Below are 23678 nucleotides of genomic sequence, written 5' to 3'. Positions count from 1 at the left end.
GACACACTTTTTTTGAACCAACAACCTTCATGCACTCCAGACCAAAAAACGAACTCTAAATCTCTGAAGACATTATTTGAACAACAAGAAAAATTACTAAAATTAGAATTATCTAAATGGTGGGAAATCAGTACACTTGAACAGTACCTCAAAGTAGGTTGCATACCGAGAGGACTTAGAATTTGCATTTTCCCCCCATTCGATGAAGATGACATACCGAGTTTAGAAGACTGGGAAGAACTACTTATAAACACCACAAGACAGATGATTGAAAAATTGATTATCAATGCCAAAAAGCAACATGAGAAAACAATGACAATCAAGGAAAACATCGAACTACTAAATATCCCGGAAAAAACATTTAAGAACTACGAAATATTGGATGACATCATAGAGAAATTCAAACAAGAAATCAAAATTAAAAAACGACAATTCCTCCGAGACGAGCTAGACTACAAGTTCAAAAGGATGTATACTTTCAATAGAACATCAGGGAGACAACCCAGACCTCCAACACCAAGAAAACTAAAATAAAAACCAAGCTCCATTGTAACTCTGCCATCTTCTGAATCCGAATCACAGAGTGAATCTGAACTAGCATCTCCTGAGTCCTTCCCAGAAGAAGGACAGGAAGTGGAGGAAATATCAAATCAACCGGCACAATACTCATTTTTAGAGGAATTCAGACTTTTTAAAAAAAAACGTCCAAATATAAAACAAAATCCAAAATGGGGGTTTACTGCGACAGTCGACTCCACAAAACCAAGAGGGGACGTAGAGGATAAGGCAGCCAACAAAGGAAACGAAACAGACAAAAACAATGGCATTCAAACAAGATCAATGAACCAACCAAAGAGGAAAACCTAATATACAATCTTACCGACACCATCCTACCGAAGGATCTAATTTCCACACTAAATAAAGGGCTTACCTTCTGCCCGACCAACAGCTATGACTACTTTGAGACCATCACAGATCTCTTTCGATTCTGTAGGAAGCTGAAGTTGAAAAAACATTTTCTACACGAGATGGGACAAAGGAAAACAATACCCATACCCCCTCTTTCAGAACTATCTTTGCAACATGTGGAGGACACTGTCAGCCTCCTAAACTTATCTGAACAAGAAGATACGCATACAGTGGCATCATTTGCCCTGGAACAGGACATCATCCTTGGACTGGAGAAACATACTCAACTTAAACCCCAATCTTGTTTCACCCCACTTATGCACATAATGCTATTGACATCTTTCAAAAGGCAGTACAAAATGAATTAAGACAACTATATCTTTCCAATCACAAAACTAAGCTCAACCATAATCTCAATCAATCTCAAATACAAGCTATCAAGATCCTAAAGCAAGATTTCAACATCACAGTGAGGACAGCAGGCAAGGGTGGCAATATTGTCCTCCTCCAAACAGAAGATTATGTACAAATAGCGAGAGACCATCTGGGAGACACTGACTGCTACCAATCACTTCCAACCAATCCTACCAAAAAATTGGCCACAGACTGGAAACTCATGAGCTCACACATGCACGACAACAATCTATTATCAGATGAGGAATATGAATATTTAAATGTTACTGACCCCATACTTGCAACAATCTATTTTATGCCTAAAATACATAAACCATTTTTGAAACTAACACTCTGCAGACCTATCATTAATAGCATCGGATCTCTCACGGAAAGAATTTCAGAATATATTGATCACTACTTACAACCGCTAGCCTCCAGTTTAAGCTCTTTTATTAAAGACACCACGCATGCCATTAACCAATTGGAAAACATTTATTGGGAAGAAAACTACTGGTTCGTCACCTTAGATGTGAATGCACTCTACACCAGCATTATCCACCAGAAAGGTATCTCTACAACTGATTTTTTTCTCAAAACCAGATCAGTTTCACTTCAAGACCAAAACATGATGATTCTGGAAATGATTCATTTTACCCTCAGTAACAACATATTTTGTTTCGGAGATCAAATCTACAAAAAGATACAAGGCACCGCAATGGGCACCAAATTCGCACCAGCCTGTGCCAACTTATATATGGGCCACTTCGAAACCCAATTCGCATGGCAACACCCAGATTTCACAACCCATAACAGAATAGCCTTCTGGGGGCACTATATCGACGATATCATCATTATCTGGAATGGCACAGAACAACAACTATGTGATTATTATAACTTTCTCAACAACAATGATTATAATTTGAAATTTACCATCAACTACAGTCAAGAAAACATTAATTTCCTGGATCTTCATTTATATCTACAAAATGGAGCAATCCACAGCACACTATATACAAAAGAGACAGCTGTGAATAGCCTCCTACATGCTTCGAGCAATCATCCTCGCCATATCATTCACAACATTCCATTCGGAGAATTTCTCCGCATCAAGCGTAACTGCATCTCAACCGCAGAATGCAATAAACACCAAACTGCCACGATGCAAAAATTCAGAAACCGTGGATATAGATCCAAACATCTGAAAGCAATGCTCAAAAAAACCTAAGAAAGATCCAGACCTAGTCTACTCCAAAAGACAAATAAAAGATGTATCTCTCTGGGACACCCAGGTTCATCACCACCTTCAGTACCAACAATCATAGTATCAAAAAGATCTTACTACACAACTGGAATATCTTGAAACTGATGCGGATCTAAAAACTCTCTTAGACAACAAACCCAATGTAGTCTTTCGGAATTGCATCAATCTCAAAAGAATCATAAGTCCATCATACTTCAACAATAAAAAATATGAGATTTTCAAAAAATAATCTTTACCACACAAGACATCCTGGTTAAAAGCACCTGTACGAGGAAATTACAAATGCAACAACTGCCAGATCTGTCCATACATGATCAACGCGAAAAAAGACTTTATACAAGCAAATGGCAAACAGATCAAAATCAAACAACTCATTAACTGTAACAGCACTTTCGTCATCTACACCATCATTTGTGTGTGTAAAAAGGCCTATATAGGAAGCACCATAAGGAAACTGAAAATCAGAGTTGGAGAACACATGAGAGCCATCAAAAATAAGGACACAACCTCTCCTCTAGCACTCCATTTTCTACAGCAACACCACGAATCTGATTTCACCAATATCCAATGTCATGGAATTGAGAAACTCTTCACCGTCACACAGAGAAGGCAATTTGGAACTAAGCCTCCGCAAGAGAGAAGCCTATTGGATTTGGACAATGGACTCAATCCAGAATGGGCTTAATGTTGACCAAGAACTGCATCTTTTTCTGTTGTGATTACTGTCGCTCTTGTACAAATGAGAGTCCTGTTTTCGAGTCTCTCTACATCAATACTGAGTATAGAATGTATATGCTGTTGTTATTTTTGACTTTACTGTATGAATAACTCTGCAACTTACTGAGTAATATCTAGTCACAAGTGTTGATCGTATAACCACATTCAATTGATCAGCCAATTCCTCCTTTCCAGCCCATCGCTATTTGTCTACCTCCCTACTCACAATCCAAATGACTAACACTATCAAGGTCTACCTAGCTCCAGGCAACACATGCACAAGTCTATTTTCATTCAAAACTTGGGGGTGTATCGCCAAAACATAAATCAAAGAAAACCCTCTCTGTGATGTATTAATGTATTAATTTGATGTATTAACTTGTCAGACTATTGCAACTTTCACTTTTTCTATCTTATTCATATAAGAAACTTATAAATTACAATTTATTTGTATTCTCTTATGTGTCAATAACACAACACTCTTTTTGGAATTTACATGTATTTCTATACAAATCCATACGATTTTTAGTAATAATAGCCGTACCTTCAACACAACCTCTTGAGAAGTACATTGATCACGTGACTACCACGCCATTCCGCGTCCACGATCATATATTTACTTTTAAACGGTAAATACGACATTCTTTTTTACAACTCACATATATTAACATCTACACAGCAATCCACACGATCCACAGTACCAACAGCGGTATTTCTGAGACACTGTGCTAAGGAAACAATCGATCACGTGACCACCACGCTATCTTGCGTTCACGATCATAAATTCACTTCGGGTCAATACAAACAGTACCCGCATACAGCAATTTACAACGAACGGACGGCAACAAGTCGCACACACCCGTGCCTCACTTCAGCGCGACCCACAACCGGAGGTAAGAACTAGGTAATAGACCCACTCTTAGCATATATAGAGCTATGAACAATACGTTCAGTGTTACGACCACCAAGTTACACCTTACGCATATTTATGCCACATTTCATTGTATTCCATCTGCTTTCTTTAGGACGTGGAGAGTAGCCATAGAAAATCTTTTGTGATTTTGCCATTACCTTTGAAACATACCTGCTTCATTGCATAGGCAAACCAAGGGCTACTCAAGTAAGTACTCTGTCAAGACACTTGCATATTTTTGTGACCCTACACCCCTGTAAATTTACCTTAGAAGCAACGTTAACATTAATTGACAAAAGTTCACTTCTATATTTAGAATAGCACATTTCTTCCTCTCTTATAACCAAGCGGGTTTTTCAAAACAAATTATTTTCTTCTTTCTTCCCTCTTTCTCTTTGTACCAGGAATTTCAGGACACACAACGCATAGCATTTGTGAAGAATATCGCGCATATTTGTTTCCATGCATCAGTATACCTCTAAACCTTACTAACCCCTGAAGATCCGTCACCAACCAGACGGTGAAACACGTGTTGGCAACAGAACATATGGGCAACAGAACAAATAATGAACAACGTGGTTAACACATGGTTATCAGATTTAATGAAACTGCGATAAAAACTCTGAAATATAAGAGGGCCTAGACTCTGACCAATTACCTCTGACAATTTGAGACTCAAAACTTAGCGAACCTCCAACTGTGAAGTAACAGTGATTTAAAGCATCTAACTCCATTCCAACTGTGAAGTAACAGTGATTGCAAGCATTTAACCCCAGAACTGGTAATGTAATATATCCGTGATACAACGGGTATCACTTAATCTCAAAATCAAAGTGTGCAATCAAGACTTAAAATTCAGTCAACCTTGAACTGTGAAGCAACAGTGACTTAATATATTCATAACTGAATCCATCTGTGAACTAATAGGAAGTACTGAATTCACAAACCAACTGAATCCATCTGCGAATTATCAGGAGATACTGAATTTGCAAACCAACAAGTGCAACCAAATCCCTTTTGTTAAAAATAGGGAACTATTGCTATTTTTTGTTTCACCAATATCAGGATTTTTGGATTATATGTATTTTACTTTCTAAGTTTTGGTCTTCAATGTATAACCACTTGGAAATGCACTAATTAAACTATACCAATTTTGGGTAAAGTACTTACTGTGATATAACAGCTTTCAGAAATGTATTCCTAGATTATGTAACTTTTTCAGCCTGGGCTAAGTACCGAAGGACATACCTTTACAGAATACATTAGACTCACAATTTAGCTATTAGTGGAGCGCGAAACACTTATAAGTCTATATAGATAGTTATTTAGCTTTATTTCCCTTTGCAGTCTAAGGGTAATAGACCTCAGTCTCGCAGCTCCACTCCCCCCCTTTTTTTCTCTAATATTCTGAGGAGCGCCGGAATCAGCCTAAGACTGTTCCCGTGTATAATAGCATATTATTTCAAGCTGTACCGTGCAGCATACTCAATTCAAGACACCATTGTCAGATTCTTCACCAATATACCACAGCATTGTAGTGGTATTCAATCCTCTGTATTTACAAGATGTTTAAATGTTTCTCAGACAGAGATAAGGAGGCAGACACACTTTTTTCGAACCAACAACCTTCATGAACTCCAGACCAAAAAACAAACTCTAAATCTCTGAAGACATTATTTGAACAACAAGAAAAATTACTAAAATTAGAATTATCTAAATGGTGGGAAATCAGAACACTTGAAAAGTACCTCAAAGTAGGTCACATAGCGAGAGGACTTAGAATTTGCATTTTCCCCCCGTTCGATGAAGATGACATACCGAGTTTAGAAGACTGGGAAGAACTACTTATAAACACCTCAAGACAGATGATTGAAAAATTGATTATCAATGCCAAAAAGCAACATGTGAAAACAATCAAAGATATAGAGACAATCAAGGAAAACATCGAACTACTAAATATTCCGGAAAAAACATTTAAGAACTACGAAATATTGGATGACATCATAGAGAAATTTGAACAAGAAATCAAAATTAAAAAACAACGACAATTCCTCCGAAACGAGCTAGACTACAAATTCAAAAGGGTATATACTTTCAATAGAACATCAGGGAGACAACCCAGATCTCTAACACCAAGAAAACTAAAATCAAAACCAAGCTCCATTGTAACTCTGCCATATTCTGAATCCGAATCACAGAGGGAATCTGAACTAGCATCTCCGGAGTCCTTCCCAGAAGAAGGACAGGAAGTGGAGGAAATATCAAATCAACCGGCACAATACTCTTTTTTAGAGGAATTCAGACTTTTAAAAAAAAACGTCCAAATATAAAACAAAATCCAAAATGGGGGTTTACTGCGACAGTCGACTCCACAAAACCAAGAGGGGACGTAGAGGACAAGGCAGCCAACAAAGGAAACAAAACAGACAAAAACAATGGCATTCAAACAAGATCAATGAACCAACCAAAGAGGAAAATCTAATATCGATCTTACCGACACCATCCTACTGAAGGATCTAACTTCCACACTAAATAAGGGGCTTACCTTCTGCCCGACCAACAGCTATGACTACTTTGAGACCATCACAGATCTCTTTCGATTCTGTAGGAAGCTGAAGTTGAAAAAACATTTTCTACACGAGATGGGACAAAGGAAAACAATACCCATGCCCCCTCTTTCAGAACTATCTTTGCAACATGTGGAGGACACTGTCAGCCTCCTAAACTTATCTGAACAAGAAGATATGCATACAGTGGCATCATTTGCCCTGGAACAGGACATCATCCTTGGACTGGCGAAACGTACTCAACTTAAACCCCAATCTTGTTTCACCCCACTTATGCCCCCGGATAATGCTATTGACATCTTTCAAAAGGCAGTACTAAATGAATTAAGACAACTATATCTTTCCAATCACAAAACTAAGCTCAACCATAATCTCAATCAATCTCAAATACAAGCTATCAAGATCCTAAAACAAGATTTCAACATCACAGTGAGGACAGCGGACACGGGTGGCAATATTGTCCTCCTCAAAACAGAAGATTATATACAAATAGCGAGAGACCATCTGGGAGACACCGACTGCTACCAATCACTTCCAACCAATCCTACCAAAAAATTGGCCACAGACTGGAAACTCATGAGCTCCCACTGGCACGACAACAATCTATTATCAGATGAGGAATATGAATATTTAAATGTTACTCTCCCCATACTTGCAACAATCTATTTTATGCCTAAAATACATAAACCATTTTTGAAACTACCACTCTGCAGCCTCCAGTTTAAGCTCTTTTATTAAAGACACCACGCACGCCATTAACCAATTGGAAAACATTTATTGGGAAGAAAACTACGGGTTTGTCACCTTCAATGTGACTGCACTCTACACCAGCATTATCCACCAGAAAGGTATCTCTACAACTGAATTTTTTCTCAAAACCAGATCAGTTTCACTTCAAGACCAAAACATGATGATCCTGGAAATGATTCATTTTACCCTCAGTAACAACATATTTTGTTTTGGAGATCAAATCTACAAACAGATACATGTCACCGCAATGGGCACCAAATTCGCACCAGCCTATGCCAACTTATATATGGGCCACTTCGAAACCCAATTCGCATGGCAACACCCAGATTTCACAACCCATAACAGAATAGCCTTCTGGGGGCGCTATATCGACGATATCATCATCATCTGGAATGGCACAGAACAACAACTATGTGACTATTATAACTTTCTCAACAACAATGATTATAATTTGAAATTTACCATCAACTACAGTCCAGAAAACATTCATTTCCTGGATCTTCATTTATATCTACAAAATGGAGCAATCCACAGCACACTATATACAAAAGAGACAGCTGTGAATAGCCTCCTACATGCTTCGAGCAATCATCCTCGCCATATCATTCACAACATTCCATTCAGAGAATTTCTCCACATCAAGCGTAACTGCACCTCAACCGCAGAATGCAATAAACACCAAACTGCCACGATGCAAAAATTCAGAAACCGTGGATATAGCTCCAAACATCTGAAAGCAATGCTCAAAAAAAATGAAAAAAGATCCAGACCTAGTCTACTCCAAAAGACAACTAAAAGATGCATCTCTCTGGAGACACCCAGGTTCATCACCACCTTCAGTACCAACAATCATAGTATCAAAAAGATCTTACTAAGCAACTGGAATATCTTGAAAACTGATGCAGATCTAAAAACTCTCTTAGACAACAAACCCAATGTAGTCTTTCGGAATTGCATCAATCTAAAAAAAACATAAGTCCATCATACTTCAACAATACAAAATATGAGATTTTCAAAAAAGAATCTTTACCACACAAGACATCCTGGTTAAAAGCACCTGTACGAGGCAATTACAAATGCAACAACTGCCAGATCTGTCCATACATGATCAACGCGAAAAAAGACTTTATCCAAGCAAATGGCAAACAGATCAAAATCAAACAACTCATTAACTGTAACAGCACTTTCGTCATCTACACCATCATTTGTGTGTGTAAAAAGGCCTATATAGGAAGCACCATAAGGAAATTGAAAATCAGAGTTGGAGAACACATGAGAGCCATCAAAAATAAGGACACAACCTCTCCTCTAGCACTCAATTTTCTACAGCAACACCACGAATCTGATTTCACCAATATCCAATGTCATGGAATTGAGAAACTCTTACCGTCACACAGAGGAGGCAATTTGGAACTAAGCCTCCGCAAGAGAGAAGCCTATTGGATTTGGACAATGGACTCAATGTAGAATGGGCTTAATGTTGACCAAGAACTGCATCATTTTCTGTTGTGATTACTGTTGCTCTTGTACAAATGAGAGTCTCGTTTTCGAGTCTCTCTACATCAATGCTGAGTATAGAATGTATATTCTGTTGTTATTTCTGACTTTACTGTATGAATAACTCTGCAACTTACTGAGTAATATCTAGTCACAAGTGTTGATCGTATAACCACATTCAATTGATCAACCAATTCCTCCTTTCCAGCCCATCCTTATTTGTCTACCTCCCTACTCACAATCCAAATAACTAACACTATCAAGGTCTACCTAGCTCCAGGCAACACATGCACAAGTCTATTTTCATTCAAAACTTGGGGGTGTATCGCCAAAACATAAATCAAAGAAAACCCTCTCTGTGATGTATTAATGTATTAATTTGATGTGTTAACCTGCCAGACTATTCCAACTTTCACTTTTTCTATCTTATTCATATAGGAAACTTATAAATTACAATTTCTTTTTATTCTCTTATGCGTCAATAACACATACAAATCCATACGATTTTTAGTAATAATAGCCGTACCTTCAACACAACCTGTTGAGAAGTACATTGATCACGTGACTACCACGCCATTCCGCGTCCACGATCATATATTTACTTTTAAACAGTACATACAACATTCTTTTTTACAACTCACATATATTAACATCTACACAGCAATCCACACGATCCACAGTACCAACAGCGGTATTTCTGAGACACCGTGCTAAGGAAACAATCGATCACATGACCACCACGCTATCTTGCGTTCACGATCATAAATTCACTTCCGGGTCAATACAAACAGTACCCGCATACAGCAATTTACAACGAACGGACTGCAACAAGTCGCACACACCCGTGCCTCACTTCAGCGCGACCCACAACCGGAGGTAAGAACTAGGTAATAGACCCACTCTTAGCATATATAGAGCTATGAACAATACGTTCAGTGTTATGACCACCAAGTTACACCTTACGCATATTTATGCCACATTTCATTGTATTCCATCTGCTTTCTTTAGGACGTGGAGAGAAGCCATAGAAAATCTTTTGTGATTTCGCCATTCCTTTTGAAACATACCTGCTTCATTGCATACGCAAACCAAGGGCTACTCAAGTAAGTACTCTGTCAATACACTTGCATATTTTTGTGACCCTACACCCCTGTAAATCTACCTTAGAAGCAAAGTTAACATTAATTGACAAAAGTTCACTTCTATATTTAGAATAGCACATTTCTTCCTCGCTTATAACCAAGCGGTTTTTTCAAAACAAATTATTTTCTTCTTTCTTCCCTCTTTCTCTTTGTACCAGGAATTTCAGGACACACAACGCATAGCATTTGTGATGAATATCACGCATATTTGTTTCCATGCATCAGTATACCTCTAAACCTTACTAACCCCTGAAGATCCGTCACCAACCAGACGGTGAAACACGTGTTGGGCAACAGAACAAATGGGCAACAGAACAAATAATGAACAACAAGGTTAACACATGGTTATCAGATTTAATGAAACTGCGATAAAAACTCTGAAATATAAAAGGGCCTAGACTCTGACCAATTACCTCTGACAATTTGAGACTCAAAACTTAGCGAACCTCCAACTCTGAAGTAACAGTGATTTAAAGCATCTAACTCCATTCCAACTGTGAAGTACAGTGATTGCAAGCATTTAACCCCAGAACTGGTAATGTAATATATCCGTGATACAACGGGTATCACTTAATCTCAAAATCAAAGTGTGCAATCAAGACTTAAAATTCAGTCAACCTTGAACTGTGAAGCAACAGTGACTTAATATATTCATTTCATTAACCGATAACTGAATCCATCTGTGAACTAATAGGAAGTACTGAATTCACAAACCAACTAAATCCATCTGTGAATTATCAGGAGATACTAAATTTGCAAACCAACAAGTGCAACCAAATCCCTTTTGTTAAAAATAGGGAACTATTGCTATTTTTTGTTTCATCCATATCAGGATTTTTGGATTATATGTATTTTACTTTCTAAGTTTTGGTCTTCAATGTATAACCACTTGGAAATGCACTAATTAAACTATACCAATTTTGGGTAAAGTACTTACTGTGATATAACAGCTTTCAGAAATGTATTCCTAGATTATGTAACTTTTTCAGCCTGGGCTAAGTACCGAAGGACATACCTTTACAGAAAACATTAGACTCACAATTTAGCTATTAGTGGAGCGCGAAACACTTATAGGTCTATATAGATAGTTATTTAGCTTTGTTTCCCTTTGCAGTCTAAGGGTAATAGACCTCAGTCTCGCAGCTCCACTCCCCCCTTTTTTTCTCTAATATTCTGAGGAGTGCCGGAATCAACCTAAGACTGTTCCCGTGTATACTAACAACATGAAAGACCATTGACACGTAGCAGCTTAATCTACAAATCTACATTGGGTACTTTAGTTAAGATTGATGAACTATACCCTGCAAACAATAGGCCATTTCTGAAACGCTCTTTATTGCTCCAGATGCTATCGAGTATCCCGTGCCTGACCAGGCTTAGCTACAGAGACCTATTGCAAATTGAACTATCTAGATGGAATAGCAGGACAAATTGGGTATTGATTAGATTTGCATCACCTTTAGTGGTGTCATTGTTATTTGCATTTGTGGATATCATGTGGAGCTGGGGTTTCAAGCTTACGTTTAGTGTAGACCAGTCCCTAATTATTCAACACGACCATAATAGGCACATTAAATTAGACGTAGAGAGCAGATACCAGCCAGACACTCGATGCCTAGAGAAAATAACCCCAAGTGAGCCCTTAGCTGCCAACATTAGACATGCAAAAGGTAAGACAGGCTCCGATGTGCCCTCGTGGGCCCAAGGCTCAACGTACCCAACGAGACTGGGGACTCAGCGAGATCAAGTGAATTAAACTTATAATATGGTGAGTTGGAACACGAGGGGTTTTAGGCACTTAATACAAAAGAATGGATCTACACACCTGCTATCAAAGTATGATGTGTCCCTCTTAGAAGAAACCTGGCTTAATACCACATTGCATGTACACGGCTATCACCTATATCAGACGATGGCAAAACAGGGCATTATGGGTAGACCATACGGAGGACTTATCATAGGTGTCCGACAAGATATTGTCTCAAGACCGATATTGCTCCCTGTTGGTAGTAGCTCTGTTCTGGCCATCGAACTGGGACTGGATATCCAGTATAAGAGGGAAAACATGCTGCTCGTAAATTTATATATCCCCTGGATATCCATAGCCTGGACGAGATCCAGGCACTTTTAGTTGATCTCCTTTCAGCGTGGAGGGAGGTACCCGAAAACCACCTAATACTCCTAGGCGGAGATCTTAATGTGCGCTCCATGGTTGAACAAGAATGTGATGTGCCGGTTACCATCATGTGGCACAGAAAAGTGAGATGTCACAGAAAAAAAGCCATAGCAAGGGTTCCCAATCGGTACACTTTTTTAGAGCCTGGGATATTACATTATTGAATGGTCGAACCAGAGGGGATAGTCCGGGGCGATACACTTAGGGACAACAAAAACTGTTGTGCTACGCTGGACTATTTCTTTGGTAACAATACATGTCTCGAAGAGATAGTAGATCTGAAAGTGGTCCCTAATGAATTTAGCGATCATGCTATACTAGTATTGAGCATATATAGGTCCAGGCCAGTAGATCCAAATCGTAGTGTTGCATGTCTGCAGACGAATTACTCAGGGAATCACACTTGTTGGACGAATAGACATACAGTGGAGTCAAACCAAGCCATTGCTGAATTTATCACCTGTGACTATAGGCTACTGTGCAGCTTGAACGCAAACCAAATAGAATTTTGACGGAGACAATCAGCGCACAAACCAGGTGCTCTTCCTTCGGGCCAATTAACAGTTGTGGACAAACATGCAAATTACTTTGATCCCTCCATTCGAGATGTAAAACGAGAAATGAGAAGAAGGTTGAGAGACCTAGGGTCAGTGGCAGTAGCACAAAGTGAGCTAAACTGTATAACAACCGTGATTAAGGGAGAATATAAACAATGGTTAAAACGATGGAGATTATCGATTAATAACAAGAGATGGCAAAATATGATGTGTCCTTAAAACCTTAAAAGTAAGAACACCTGAAATATATGGAAAATGATAGTGCTGGTCAAGGGTTACCATAAAAAGCACACTTTAAACACAATCAGGGAATAGTACGGCTGGAACACCTGTACACCAAAGATGATGATTCCTTTCAGGTGCAGGGCCTACAACATTGCCCTGTGCAGTGGCCACTGCTGTATACAGAGAGCAATATTGAGGACACAATTGTTAAACGAAAGAACTCCAGAGCCCCTGGCCCAAATGGGCTAGCAAATATACTACTGAAACATGACCCGAGGGGGTGGGCTAAGATCTTGGAGATCTTATTTGATAAGGGTTACCGATCACAGATGATCCCGGATTCATGGCAGCAATCAATCCTACTCCCGGTGTGCAAAAAAGGAGATTGAATGAAACCAGAAAATTATAGGCTACTCTCACTATTAGATGTGACGAGCAAAATGTTCTCCACACTCGTCCCGAGGACCTTACAGGCTTGGGTTGAGAAATCCCATTTACTTCTATTTGTGAAGGCAGGTTTTCGTCCAGGGAGCCCAACCACTCATAACCTTAGGATCCTAGACTTACCTGGGCAGCAACACTGGTCAGACCCCACTATATGTAATCTTTGTATAGATTTCCAGGTGGCTTTTGATGTTGTAAATCGAGCAAAGCTCTGAAAAGAAAATTGAGGAATGGGATTGCCAGAGTGGTTGTTACTGATATTAAAGGGGGGAAAAGTGAAATTGGACAACTCAGGTAATTTGTCAGCTAGAATTATGATTGACAGGGGGGTTAAGCAAGGATGTGTCTTTTCCCCCTGCTGTTCAACTTATATCTGGCCAATATCCCCTAAAAGCTCCTAGCCACTATGGGATGCTGCCCCAGAATTAGAGGAGCTCCCATCCCATGTATGCTCCATGCTGACGACTTGGTTATCCTCAACCACATTTACAATGGAGCAAGGGGGGTGTTTGAGGAACTGGTTAAGTATGCAGCAGAAAATGATCTCACCATAAACATGGAAAAAACAAAGGTCATGTTGATAACGGCCAAAAAGGTTAATCAACCGATATTTTCCACAAGCCTGGGCAACTTGGACTATGTTAACAAATACCCATATTTGGGCATTATAATGAGTGCAAAAAAGGATATATAAATATAATTGAAGACAAGAAGAACAAGGCCCATCGTCTGACACACATGATAGCTAAATTTGCAAATCAGACCGAAGGCTACACAATCGAGGGAATAATTGCATTATACAAACAAATCTATTGCCTGATAATTCTTTATGGGTTAGAAGCCTTGGCCATGAGAGATGTAGGTTGGCTAGATAAATTAGAGGGCTATTTATGGTGAAAAGCATTGAAACTCCCTCCTTCCACTCCTGTTGAATAGTTCAGGCTTGAACTGAGGAATGGTATCCCTTAAGGGCATGTTGCGGGAACGGTTAACAATAAACAATGGTTAAAACGATGGAGATTATCGATTAATAACAAGAGATGGCAAAATATGATGTGTCCTCAAAACCTTAAAAGTAAGAACACTAGAAGTATATGGAAAATGATAGCGCTGGTCAAGGGTTACCATAAAAAGCACACTTTAAACACAATCAGGGAACAGTACGGCTGGAACACCTGTACACCAAAGATGATGATTCCTTTCAGGAGCCGGGCCTACAACATTGCCCGGTGCGGTGGCCACTGCTGTGTACACAGTGCGATATTGAGGACACAATTGTTAAACGTAATAACTCCAGAGCCCCTGGCCCAAATGGGCTAGCAAATATAGTACTGAAACATGACCCGAGGGGGTGGGCTAAGATCTTGTAGATCTTATTTGATAAGGGTTACCAATCACAAATGATCCCGGATTCATGCATCAATCAATCCTACTCCCGGTGTACAAAAAAGGAGATTGAAGGAAACCAGAAAATGATAGGCTACTGTCACTATTAGATGTGACGTGCAAAATGTTCTCGACACTCATCCCGAGGAACTTACAGGCTTGGGTTGAGAAATCCCATTTATTTCTATTTGTGAAGACAGGTTTTCGTCCAGGGAGCCCAACCACTCATAACCTTAGGATCCTAGACTTACCTGGGCGGCAACACTGGTCAGACCCCACTATATGTAATCTTTGTATAGATTTCCAGGTGGCTTTTGATGTTGTAAATCGAGCTAAGCTCTGAAAAGAAAATTGAGGAATGGGATTGCCAGAGTGGTTGCTACTAATATTAAAGGGGAGAAAAGTGAAATTGGACGACGCAGGTAATTTGTCAGCTAGAATTACAATTGACAGGGGGGTTAAGCAAGGATGTGTCTTGTCCCCCCTGCTATTCAATTTATATCTGGCCAATTTCCCCTAAAAGCTCCTAGCCACTATGGGATGCTACCCCAGAAGTATAGGAGTCCCCACCCCATGTATGCTCTATGCTGACGACTTGGTTATCCTCAACCACATTTACAATGGAGCAAGGGGGGTGTTTGAGGAACTGGTTAAGTATGCAGCAGAAAATGATCTCACCATAAACATGGAAAAAACAAAGGTCATGCTGATAACGGCCAAAAAAGTTAATCGACCCATATTTTCCACAGGCCCGGACAACTTGGACTATATTAACAAATACCCCTATTTGGGCATTATAATGAGTGCAAAAAAGGGATATATAAATATAATTGAAGATAAGAAGAACAAGGCCCATCGTCTGACACACATGATAGCTAAATTTGCAAATCAGACCGAAGGCTACACAATCGAGGGAATAATTGCATTATACAAACAAAATTGCCCGATGATTCTTTATGGGTTAGAAGCCTTGGCCATGAGAGATGTAGGTTGGCTAGATAAATTAGAGGGCTATTTATGTTGAAACGTATTGAAACTTCCTCCTTCCACTCCTGTTGAATACTTCAGGCTTGAACTGAGGAATGGTATCCCTTAAGGGCATGTTGCGGGAACGCCAGGATGTTCTGCCCCTTAAAGCTAATTCAAACCATAAATACCAATTGTTTGCAGTAGGGTGGGTAACTTGGGGCCAGCCGTAGAAAATAGCCATGGGGATTTTAAATTGTTAATTGAAAAATTATATTGTAATATAAATTAGCATCCTAACTTTGACTGGGGCACACCATTTGATATCCTGAAAGCCCCATTTATTAGTAAAGTGAGACTTTGGGATTGGACCAATAATTATACCCGACTATCTTTGTTAAAGACCTACCAACATGTCTCGAGGGTCACGCATACATTCCTAAAGATACAAAGCGATTAGACACAGAGCACTAGCCCCGCAGTCAGGAATCTAAGACTCGGACTGCAAACTAACCAGCTCCCGGTGTTTCTTTTCATGGGTGCACATTCTGATATTCCATTAGCCCAGAGCATATGTCGTGTCTGTAAAGTAGCAGGAAAAACAGAGACCACCAGGCATATATTCACAGAATGCAAAGCATTGGGTGTCGCACACATGAATATACTGGGAAAATATGTGCAGCACTATGAATCTATTAAGAGCGATGCATTTTGGGATTACTGCCTGAACAGTGACTCCACTAAATTGCATGTAGCTCTATACTGGGAATGCCGTCAATTTGTCAAATTCTTGGCAAATTACAAAGAATAAATCTAGACGATAGCAGCAGGTAACTTTATATCACTGTTTTAATGATGATGAAATAATGACAGCAATCTTTATGTTTATGAAATTGTACGTAACATAAGGCAACCAAAGCCAGTACTAAAATAATGCCTTATTGACAGATTGTTTTAATTATTTTATATTTTATACCTCTTAAAATGATGATTATTGTGTAATTTTGATGTTAAACTTGTAATGGTTCTATTAGTCTCAAAACAAATAATTAAATAATAATAATAATAATTAGTGACCATAATGCGTTTTTTTTATTTTTGTTAGCTTACCTTATAACTGTTCTGTGGTGTGTGGAACTACACTTGGCCATGGTGTGTGTCAAGTCAGGGCAAAACTTATTATAATTACTGTAAAATCCATTCCAGTTTCTTAGTTAACATCATAAAATTCATATATCAGTTTTTAACCCTAGTAGATTAGAGAAAATGTGAATAGGTAGTTAGACAGACAAGTGTAGTTAGAGGCACCTATGTTTAGTCCCATAGAAAAGATACCTTTCATGTCTTCTGCTTTGTAATAGCTTTTCTCCTTAACTTGTGTATATATTAGGCAACTCTTGCTACATTTCACTGATCTCTAATTTTTGGGCAGAGTGCAACAGCCTCTAAGGTCGACTAGATACCATGGGTTGAAAACAATGGTCTCAAGTGTTTCCTTCTCAGAATAGTGTAAAGAGGGCAAATCAGAGGAAAATGAGTTTCTGTTTCAATTGCGTTCTTACAGTGTGGACATTTATCAGGCTGCATGCTTTCCAGAGGCACGTAATAATTGCCAGCAGGAGAATAACCAGCTTGGATTACAATGAAAGCACATATCGGCGGCTTTGGAAATCAAAATAGAATTCATAACGAATAAATACTTAATTTCCCAATATTTGCAGGACAGTAATGTTGTTGTTATCCCCAGCATTGTTCCGTCTACCTTTTTCCTTCGAAATTTTATTGTTTCTTTGTAGCTCCTTCTTTACTAAAGTTGATTTGGTCCATAATTCATGACTGTCAAGGTAAATAATAGTACTCTCTATGTGTTGCAACCAAATTAATGAAGCTCCACCCTCTTGATTTAATAACTCTTGAACAGCCATTCTATATTTTAAAAGCAATGGCTCCGACCATATCCTGATCTAGAGTATTAAGGGTTTCTGAGATGCTAAACTATCAATGGGATCTAGATTAAGTTCAGCATGTAAAGTCCTGGTGGCAGTACTATTATGGCAATAACCGCAGAGCCGGTGGGCCATTACCACCTAAGGTAATGCCCCAGTGCCTGAAGTTACAGGTGGCCCCGGGAGAATTACCTTTAGGCGGTAATGGGTCGCCGGTGAGGCGGTTATTGCCATTAGTATTCCGGGGTTTGCAGCCCCGGGATACTAATGTGCTGGCGAAACCTTTTCAAGCGGCATTTCTTTTTCTGTTTGAAAAGGTGTCGGAGCAGTACGCGTTAGTTCTAGGAACACTAGAACGCGCATACCGCTTCATTAGTACGGAGGACAGGGTGCCATTTTGACCCAACTTGCTCTGTGCTAATGAATGGGAGGAATACTTTTAAGCGTGCAATGTGCTCTGCACGTGTAAGGCAGTATGTGAACTGGTGTATGTGCATTTCACATGTTGCCTTACATGTGCAGAATGCATTGTACATGTTAAAGCATGTATTCCATTATAGGGAGAAAAATGAATTGTGTGCATGGATAATGTGTATCATGGAGGATATGGATGAACAAAAGTTTCCCCCCCAAAAAAAAATTACAATGTTTGGAGCGTTTAAAATGCATTTTTGTTTTATTTTGTGAATATGAATGCATTTGAATTTTGCATTTACAAAGTGGGCATGGCAACAAATAATTTAAAGAGGAAATATAGACAGAATTAAGATTGCAACCTGACATTGTAGTACATTTCATTCAGGCTTACAAAGGTAGTAAGTTGTTAGAAACATAGCTCAGACTAAACAAAGCGAAAAAAACGATGTCAATATATGACAATTTATGTTGCAAGGAACAATGGAAAATGACTAATTATGTAGTAAACAAGTATCATTAACTATTAAAGTGGACATTTCCATGAAAAGTAAAAGAGCAATTGGAAAATTGAGGGTTGGTTTTATTTGCGGAGAAAGTGGACATGATGGTGGAGAATGGAGTGGAGGAAGTAGGTGGAGTGGTAGTGTTTGGAGCATTGTGGACAGGTAGACCTGTATGAGACGTGGTTTGTATTTGTTATGTGGATGTTACGCTCACCTGGTCTCTGCAGGGGCACTGGGGCAAGGTTGGAGCCCTCCCAGGAGTTGACTCCCTTGGATCGCTTCTCTCCCCCAACTGCTATGTTTTCGTGAACCCGGAATGCTGGAACTGTTCCTGAGAGAAGATGAGAGGCAGTGAGGATAGCTGTTAAGATGGATTTCTGAACTCTGTCCTGGAGGGGCAGAGGTTCAGAAGGCCAGCCTAGTTTCTTGGAACAGGGTAACCTCTGGACAATCCAGACCAATCAGGGTAGCGATGGTGGCGGTCAAGACTAGGTCTCAAGAGGGGTGAGGGTGACTGAAAGCCCGCAATGAGCACACAAAGCAAGGACGCTTACAAATTACTCCAGGCAGGTGTTATATTAAAAATATAGACACATTTATTACAAGGCCTTTGTAACATCGACCATAGTAAAGAATCACGATAAAACTCAAGTAAACCAACACATCACAATCAATACAATATATATACAAGACCGAGGGGTCTAATGAGTTAGGAGCACAAAATATGCAGACCACCTAGATGGGGAGGAAAACAGGCAATGCAAGTAATCGTTAGGCCCAGTTCGACATCAGAGACGACCTAACTAGAAGGGAGTCCAAGCCCTACAAATAGTGGAGCCTTGTGCTCAAAAGTACCTGCACACGCGGGTGCCAACGAGCCAAGGAGTGCTCTCTGGGGAAATCAGGCAGTTCAGAGAGGTGAACAAACGATGGCGAACAGACCTCCGCTGCTCAAGCGCAGCCTCCACTTGTGGGCAGAAGCAGGGCGTGAGTACGGAGAAAGGGGTGCTGCTTTTCAACAGCGGGGGAAAGCCATAGGCTTCTGCAGGCGGGAGACCGGTTCAGGGTATTTATTATTCACCGGTCCCCGATGCAGGCAGACCCAGGCTTCTCCGAGTTAGTTTCTTCGCTGGCAGGTTCAGATGCGATCAGAAGGACGTCTCGGCGCCATGTAGATTCCGCGGCAGCAGAAGTCAGGGTCGAGGGTGTCCCAAACGCAGCGAACACGCACAGATGGTTACCTCAACTCGGCAGCCGCTTGTATTCGAGGCCCAATGTACACTTCTCACTTCAGACCTGGGAACGCCAAGTGTACGAAGCATGTGAGAGTGTCGAGGGCTCGGATTTCAGCAGCAGCCAGACGGCGGTAACAGAGCAAGCTTCCTGTGTAGGCTGGTCAGTCCGCTGGATGGGCCAGGGACGCTTCCGAAGGCTTACGTACAGGAGTTGGTGAAGATGCCGAGAATAGTTGTTCCCACTATTCTAAAGGGTCGAAGCGCCAGTACAGGTCTTCTCGTTCAATCAGAGGCAGAGGGGTCTCACAGGACGACAGCAGTGCAGGGTGCCAAACCTTCAGTGGGTCACCAGCGATTCCTCGACTCAGCTTCTTAGTTGCAGGATACTTGGCTCCTTTATCCTTTGTTCGTGAGAACTCAGGAGATCGACATGGTAGTGGTGTTTCCAGCCTCCTCTTATCCAGGGTTCCCTTTGCGCCAAAACAGAGAGGGCCCAATGGGAGATCTGCTCACAAAACACTCACACCATACGTGGACCTATCACGGACCACAGTGGTCCCAGGCATTCAAGACACACTAGACTCTCTGGCACCCAGGATGTGTATTGGGACCAGACATCCCAGCCCACATCCTGGAGGCTCACAACAGGCCTGTAGAAGCCTGCGAAAGCATCTGTGTTTCGCGGGAAAGTACATGCCCAAATAAGGATGGCCCCGGGTCGGCTCCACCTGGGGGAAGGTGAAGGAGCAAGACGGTCAGCGGACAGGACAAAGAACCTCGTGGTCTGGCCATTTTGGAAGCCAGGACACCCATTTTGGCCAAACGCGAGAAGCGCGGTTAACAGGGCAAAAGGGAGTTCAAAACACAAAGAAACGATCGCTGCCACCAGTCCCGTCCGTGACATACTTGCACAGTTCGTTATAAATCCATTGAGAGTTTCTAGGGCCTGTAGAATGACTAGAGACCCAAGAGTGCAGTAATTTAGCTTACAGTGCCCTCTTGTGACATGTTGCGCGAAAGCTGCAACATGAGAAAAGAACTACGGAAAACAATGTTTCCCGGTACTGACTGTCTTAAGGGCATGTCAGTTTCCCCGTAAGAATGGAGCAAAAAAGCAAAGAGGAGTGCGGCGGAAGGCTGCGCTTCTCTGGCAAAGTCTAGATCAGGGTGTAAATCAACACACATGGAAGGAAAATTGCCTACAATATGAAATCTTCCCTAACAATAGCGTGGTGGTGTTGCGATTCCCCTCGACCCTTTCATGCCAAAATGTAGAATGCAGGAGTTTGCCCATGCAAGCTCACCTGTTTTTACGTAAGGATGAGCTCTCCATCCTGCTTTCCTTCAGCAGGGGCGCTGTGGATGGACCTAGTTGCGTCACTGGTCCAGATTGTGGAGGTCCAGGCCGGCTGCGACCATTCCGTTCCGAATGTAGTGTTTATAACTATACTTATTGTCCGTATTCTCTGTGTTAATTCTTCCCCAATGATTATTGTTCGTAACCATATATTGTTCTCTTCCCCTTAGCGATGAAGATGGCTCAGGAGCGCGTAATGTGGAAAAAGTCTATTCCGGATAACCCACTGGTGGTAAGTAGACAATACCACAAGTTGTGCCAGGTTCGTGAGTTGTGCTGCTTTAACGTGTTAAAGTCTGTGTGATTGCTCACCTTGTGTTTCTTATTCCCTTTGCAGGTGTGGCTGATCGGTGTTAGCTGGTGAGCAGTTTCCGAACACCTGCAGGCTGCCGGAGATGAAGATCTGCGTGGGTGCTGCGCCCGAAGATGTCCCCGTGTTGATGGGAGTTCGGGACAGGTAAGGATGTTGGGCGGCACCCGCGGAGGATTAAAGAAGACAGGTAAGATGAATGCGGCTGCTGCAGAGTCGGAAGTGATAGCGGTGCTTCTTTGAGCGGTGGCGTGGCTGAATCCAGGTAAGATGTGCGTGGTAACTGCAGAGTGGGAAGCTGATGGCAGTGCTTCCCGTGATGGTGAGGCTTCAAGGTAAGATGCGTGCGGCGGCTGCAGAGTGGGAAGCTGATGGCAGTGCTTCCAGCAATGGTGTGGCTGAATCCAGGTACGATAATGGAGGTTCCCGAAGACTGAAGATGCACGTGCTGGACCAGGTAAGATTCTGGAGGGATCCGGAGGCTGAAGACGCACGTGCTGATCCAGGTAAGGGTCTTCTGGACGGCGGTAAGCGTTACGCTGCTCTCAGCAGACTAACGCGAAGCACCAGTATGCGGGTGGGGCCAGATTATATAGCCAGAGGTCGAAGTGGGCAGGAGCGGTCGGGAGCGGTGCTCCTATACTTTTTATTTTTCAGTTTCACCGTTCCTATACTTTTATTTTAAAAAGAAACCGTTCCGGAATGGTTTAGTTTTAAAATAAAAGTGTAGGAAGAGGTTGAAGCTTGCACTTCAGTGCACTGAACATTCCCTTAAATAATAGGTGTGTTTGTTTGGGGGTTTGGAAGGGGCACAGCGATGGGCTTTGTGGGGAGTGGGGCAGACCGACAGGGAACATAGCTCCACTACTTCTTTTCGTACACTTCGACCACTGTATATAGCCTGGCCCCAGCCACTCCCCTTAGGCCCTGCCTTGTGGCCCCACCTTGCTCCTCCTCCGTCCTCTTGGATGTGCCTTGCCTTGTACTAATAGGGCCCGTCCGGCCTTGCTGCACGTGCCTTCTGTGTTCTGTGTGCCAAGCACACCTTTAAATGAGCTTGTTTCCATAGCACAGAGCCAGTCGCCATGACAGCGGATTGGCCTTTGTGGAGTATTGAGGACCAAGCATTGAGTTGTATGGCTTGTGGTTGCCAGTGATAGGAAATTGATGAGGCATTCTTGTGTCCAGTCAGTGACATTTCTCTAGAGTCTAGCACAGCATTAGAAAGAAGTTGGATTGCAGTGGCACGAATGCAGTGGTTGGTGATATGTGCACGTTCACTAATACGTTGCATGAAAGCACCAAGAGTGTTTTTTCCAAGTGGGCTATTGGTGTACCAAATTTGTTCATCTTTACATTGGTTGTGCAGGAAGCGTCGAGGCATTACAAAAAAACATATGGCGCCTAGTGGTAATTTTGAGATGTAGAGGAGGAGGGATTTCACAGGACAATTGGGATCTGTGGCAATAGCGTACATCCATCTGCGAAGGTTACTTTGTTGTTGGTCAAACAGTTTGTGGTGGTTTTTGGTTAGTTCCTTGTATGTCAGGGTTGCAAATTGTTTGCCATTTTCATCTGTTTCAATGTGGAAAGCATTAGGTGCTAATAAACGAAGACCTTCACGTCCTCTTCTTGCAAAATGTATTTGTATGTCAAACCATACTTTGTATTACAATGTTTGAGGAAAGTCTACATTGCAAATGCCACATGAACGTAGCTTGGCAAGGTCAATGGAAGTAATTGGTGATTTGTGTTGAGTTTGATCCTTTCCATTTCGCCATAGTCTTTTAATTATGGTGATGAATACGTTGTTGGCAGCAGTGAATTCTGCTGATTGCATTATGTTAAGTTTTCGGCTGAAAGGTGGATTGTTTAGGTGACAAGTAATACCAGAGTGCAGAGATATGAGACTTTGTGGTTGGTATTCTGTTCCGAGGACTGTGAGTACCTCGGCATAAAATACATGTAGGTATGATGCGAGAGTTTCAAGTGGTTCCATCGCAA

The sequence above is a fragment of the Ambystoma mexicanum genome, chromosome 5q (genome assembly GCF_040938575.1).
Source record: "Ambystoma mexicanum isolate Mex_15411 chromosome 5q, UKY_AmexF1_1, whole genome shotgun sequence".
NCBI lineage: Eukaryota > Metazoa > Chordata > Amphibia > Caudata > Ambystomatidae > Ambystoma > Ambystoma mexicanum.
This window is presented reverse-complemented; position numbering follows the sequence as displayed.